Consider the following 6167-nt stretch of genomic DNA (forward strand, 5'->3'; position numbering starts at 1 on the left):
TCCTGATGGAAAGGACCTTCCTCAGCCATGCGAGGTCTGCATGGTGAAGGAGAAGGGGACAAAGAAACAGGCCCACTGAGGTATGGTTCCCCTGAAACTGGAGGACTGAGAGAAATTTGAGCCTAAATGCTTTCCAGAAATTTCTGTAAGACTTGCTTTAAACCCACGCCTAGCCCAAAGCTACACCTGTAAAATCTGACAGAGCACACTTAATTTCCCCTCCACACAACAGTCTCAAAGTTGCTCCCAACCACCTCAGAGACAGTAGAAAAGGGACTCAGAGCCAAATCAGATTACTGCTGATTTGATTTCTTTCTCAGTTTAATGGATAATAGGTTTAGGTTATTTTAAGAACTGCTGCAGAAGAAGAAAAGGCAAAGAATTCAATATAATAACACTAGTAACGTGACTTAATAGGTCTGTGGAAACTTCTACTTGCTCCTCCTCCTCCCCTTCTTCCCATGCATTGTCCTCTCCTTGCTCTCCTAAACTAAATTTATTGACCCCCTCAAGCTACAGACTAGGTGCTGAGGACAAGGAGGTGTGTAGGGACAATACCCTCCCCTTGTTCATAGGCCAGTTGGTAGAGGGGTGGCATAGGAAGGACTCAGTTTCTGATCAGGACTCCACCTATGACTTCATTTTCTTCTCCACATCATGCCTCAGTGTTTCCTCTGTTATTGCTGCTATCTCGTGGATTCAGTGACATCAAATGGGTGAAACCGTGATGAAAAGAGGATCAAGCAAGAAGGAAGAGGCTGCAGCAGATGGGATTATAGCCGATTCTGAATTTTAAGATTCTTCAGGCTTCATTCCTTTTCTTGCAATATTTTTCATAGACTTCTTAAAGGCAAAATAGCATCTCATTGAAGAAACATTATTGAAAACAAGATAATAGGCCATATTTGTTAAGCTCCTACTTGGTGACTAGGCCCTGAGCAAAGTGCTTTACATAAGTCATACATCTCACTGGTACTGAGACTTGGAGGGATTGAGTTATTGAGGTGATGGGCAAGTAGATGGCAAATCTGGATTTTAATCAAGGTGTGTTGACTTTGGAGAGCAGGATATTGACTACTAACCTATCTTTCCAAGAAAAGAAGGGGCCACTTAATTCCCTTGTAAAGTCATTTTGATTAGTACACTTTCTGTTTTCTAACATTCACAATTCTGTTTTGATGCCAATTACTTTGGATTCCATTTCCAGATTGATACTCAGTACCACGGGCAAAGCAAATCAAAACCACCATGAAATATCACCTCACACCTGTTAGAATGACTATCATCAAAAGGACAAGAGATAATAAATGCTAGTGAGGAAGTGGAGAAAGGGACTTACACACTCTTGGTGGGAATGTAAATTGGTACAGCCAACATGGAAACATAAAACAGTATGGAGTTTCCTCAAAAAATTAAAAAATAGAACTACCATATGATCTGGGATTCCGGTTTAGGGAATATATCCAAAGGAAACCAAGTACAAAACTTGGAATTGACTGAGATGAAAAAGATATTGAATTAGAGCAGATTGGAGAAAGGTTGAAAAAAAAAAGAAGAGTGAACTTTACTGATATAGATATATGGATCAATATCATTCAGTCTGACACATAAACAAGAGTTCTAGAAGGACTAATTAGTCTTCTAGAAGACTAATTATTAGAATAATAATACAGAAAAATAATTGAAATATAATCACTGGAAAGTTACAAAATGTGATGAAAACATCGAATTATAGCCACAAGAAGCTCAATGAACAACAAACAGGATAAATACAAAGAAAACCACTTCCTTGCATATCATAGTCAAACTGCTGGAGACTGAAAAAAATAAAAAGATACAAGCTTGAAAGCATGCAGTAAAAAAAAAAAAAAAACTGTGTTATATATATGGGAACAAAGATGAGATTGACTTCCTGACTTCTCATCAGGAAGACAGAGGGCCAGAATGCAATGGAATGATGTGCTTACATTGCTGCAGTGATGGGAGTGGAGTCAGTCCACTGGAATGCTATATGAACTAAAAACTATGTTCAAAAGTGAGAGTTTAATAAAGAAATCTTAAGAGAAAACAAAAGCTGAATTTGTTTCCAGTATACCTACAATAGAAGAAATTCTAAGTAATATCCTGAAGCCAAAACGGAAATGATTATCAGAGAGAAACTCAGATATCTAGGAAGTAAAGAAAGGCAACAGAAGTGGAAAAGAAGCAGGTAAACATAAAAGACTACTCATTTTCCCCTACTAATAATTTCTATAAATATTAATGGATTTTAAAATAAAATGAATAACATTATAAGGTAGAATTGCTAATGTATTTAGAAAAACACAATGACACTACAGAAAGGGATTGTATACATAAAGTAATACTGTTCTTTAGATATTCCGTTTGAAAGATGCTAAGTGGGAAGACTGAAGAGTGAAGTGGAACACTGTAATGTCAGGAGTGAACCACTCAGGTGTGAAGTAGTACAATGCATTCAACCTAACTAGATGTTAAAAGTGAAAAATACAGCTTGTTAGTCCTGGAGTAAAGAAAACAGCAAACTAACAAAATAACAAAAGATGTCTTTCTAAGAAGTTGAGGAAATAAAAGAGTTTCTTATATTCAAGTAATACTCCCCAAGCTGATGTCTGCCCCCCCCAAAAAAAAACAAAAAGAAGAAAGAAAAGGCAAGAACGGCAGAACAAAATCATAAGTCACAGCTTTCCAGTCTGGAAAAAAAAAGCAAGACCCAACCCTATGTTCCTTACAGGAAACACAAAGAGATTCCAGGCCCACGTGGTTTCACCAGGGGAATGCTAGCAAATACTCAAGCGAGAAATAATTCCAGTTTCACAGATCCTTACAGAAAATAAGGAGAAGATGCTGCCAACCTCATTTTGTAAATCCAGCATTATCTAGATTCCCAAACCAGACACATCTATAATTGAAAAATAAAATAACAAATACCTTCATAAACCTATGGACAAAACTCCTTAAAATACTAGTCAGTTCTATCTGTCATTGGGCCCTCTTTCTCATTCCCAGTGTTGATATACTGATCTTTTCTCTTTTAGTCCTTAGTTAAATTTACCAGAATGTTGTCTGTTTTATTGATATACATAAAGGCCCATAAGGTATTAATTTTATGTCTTATTTTAATATAATTTTAGCTTTCAGACTGTATTAAGAGTCAGTGTGTGTCTAGATAGTAATATGTTTTTCTTTCTGCAATATACTATGGTCATTTAAAAATATGGCAGAGTACTATATATATACATCTGGCAAATAAACTTTATTTATTGTATTATTCTATTTCCCTGAAACCCATTTATTCCTATCTATTTGATCTGTTAAAGATTTAGAGAATTGGATTAGTCTCCCAACTTGATGATAGTTCCATTAATTTCCCCTTATATTATAGCAGTCATTATATTTACATTGATGCCGTGTTATTCCCCATAAACATTTCATGGCAGGTCTATTGAGAGCATTTATCATTATCGACAATGCTATTAATACTAAATATACTTCCCGCTTAACTTTAATATCCAGTGCAGGAAGCACCTCCTTTAGGTCTTGCCCTGGTCCACCAGGCTCATTTTTCTACATCTCCTCAGCACCCTTGTGCTTAATTCTTTATTAATATGGTTCTTTGTGTGATGTCTTTCCTCATTAGATTGTGAGTTCCATGAAAATGGAGTTCATGCCCTATTTCCTTTTAAGTTGCAAGTTTCAGCCTAGTTCATGGATTTGGGATGAACTTGGGTAAATTTTCACTAAACTGGATTGAAAGAAAAATGACCAAAACCAATAGGTATTTAGAAATAATCATCACAGACCTGGGAGGTTATGCTGGATGTGAAGTCAGACAATGGGAAGAATTTGGAAACAAACATATTAGTAAAAACAGAAGATAGATGCACTCAGCTTGGAAACTACCCTCACCACTCTAACCCCATCTCACACTTTTCCAGTCCTACTCTTTGCCCACCCTCCTTTCAGCATATGTCAGCTACCTGCTCCCCATCCACTCCACCCCTGCACTTTCTTCTCTCACCTTTGGCCCTGGAGTAAAGCAGGTCAGCTGGCATGCTGTTCGTATGCAAGCCTCAGGGATGAAAAATACTGTGTTTTGACAGCTTGGTGATGTGAAATCATTCCTTACAAGGCAGATCTGCGTGGTCCGACTTACCTAGGAAGAGGATAACACGGCAGGGATGCTCTGTAGAGACAGGGATGGACAATGGGAGAAATGAATGCATCTGTTTCAGCATCAGACATCAGGGCATGCAGCTCAGGGAGTGCTCTAGAATGAGACAAGCCTGGGACTTGAGAGCAGCAGCACCTTCAGCCCCAGGGCTTCACCAGTTTCTGACCTGTTGATTTCTAAAAGCTCCTGAGCTGCAGCCTCAGCTGGGGATCAGTCGAAAGGGAGACAATTCCAAACTACTCAATCCATTCCCATTTCATCTCCACCCCTGGTCAGTCTCTGCACCTGGGGAGGAGGGCAGGAGGGGTTCTGACCAAAGGGACCACTTGCAAGTCCTGAAAGCAGTATTGTGTGCTTTATACTTTGGCCTCTGCATATGCTATTGTCTCAACCTGGAATTCCCACAGCCTTCACCCTCTGCACCTCTTGCAATTCTATACATCTTTCAGGAACCTACTCAAATATCAACTCCTCTAATATAGCATGGTCATTTAGGCTATATTTTAAAGTGTAGACAATAACGAATATTTTTGTCAAGATATCTCTTTCTCTTACTAGTATGTGGGATCCTTTCAGACAGGTCAAGATTTTATTCATCTTTTGCATTTTTAGTACCTAGTGGTTGGTACATAGTAATACTCAATAAAAGTTGTAAATTTATTGGAATTGAAGGGGTAGATGCATAAACTCACTAGTAACTGGACGAAAGAAAGCTTTAGCATGGAGGACTGGCCTTTCTGGAAATGTACCTGGTATTTCTGATTTCTAAAACTTTGCATATATAGGTTCCCTTTCTCTAAAATGTCTCATCCCTTACTCATATTTTTTAAGGGCTAGTAAGAATTTTGTGCACTTGACTGAAAGGAACTCGAACTTTCCTTAGCCACTAAAGCAACATTGTCTATAGGCTCTGGGTTCCCACAGATATGGAGTCACATTTCTAATCTGTTACTCAAGACTTGGTCTTGGTCAGAACTTTTTGGGCTAATTTATTCATCTGCTAAAATGCAGATGTTGACTCCTACTTCTTTTGGCATAGCCAACTGCCTGTGAATTTTTTATTCTAATAATTTTTGTATGAAATCTACCCTATGATTTATGGTGTTCCTGACCTTCCCAGAATATCATGGAAATTAAATGAGATGACATAGATGACAGATCAGAATGGCATTGAGAGTTCACGCTGTGGACCTCCCTGTGTTTTAAACACATCAGTGATGGATAAGCAGTGCTCACAAGCAGGGGGAACCTCTTAGGGGCCCAGAGCATAACTGCAGCCCTCAGTGGTGAGCAGAGCTATAGTTACAGGCCTGCTGAGCGCTCAGTCTGGAAGCGGGCAGAAGCAGCCTGGAGTGAGGATGACATCTGGGGGGAATGGGAATCAAATGTACTCCATGTGGGGTGGGGGTCCCAATCCAGCACATTTCATGAGACAAGGGTAAGCATGGCATTCTTGTATCTGGTTAAGAAGGCTGAAAAAGATACTATGGCCCCTGTCCTGAGGTGTGGCTTATATAAGTCGTGCATGCTTTGTCTGAAGAAATATTTATAAAGTTCACTTAGAATTTTTCAGCTCTCGCTAACACACTTCTGGACCTACTGGGTGATGTTTGCATTATCAGTCCTGGATGTAAGCCCCAAGCCACTAATATAAGATGTGCTCATGGACTGGATGATGCTGGGGTCATATAGATTAAATTGTGAAGCCACTAGATAGCAAGGAGTGAGTTTAGAGAGAAGACAAATAAAACACCCCAAAAAGAAAGCCTCTCAAAGATGAGTCTGCAAAGGGCAGCTCCAGAAGGCCTGAAATGTACCAAGAAATGGTAGAATTTCCCTTTTGTCTTCAATGGCCCTATCACTTTCTACTTTTTCTTATACACTTATTGTATAAGTGTGAAGTGTTAGTCACTCAGTCGTGTCTGACTCTTTGCAATCCCATGGACTATATATAGCCCACCAGGTGCCTCTGTCT

This window comes from Giraffa tippelskirchi, chromosome 2 (genome assembly GCF_054371585.1).
Source record: "Giraffa tippelskirchi isolate mGirTip1 chromosome 2, T2T-mGirTip1v1.2.pri, whole genome shotgun sequence".
NCBI classification, from domain to species: domain Eukaryota; kingdom Metazoa; phylum Chordata; class Mammalia; order Artiodactyla; family Giraffidae; genus Giraffa; species Giraffa tippelskirchi.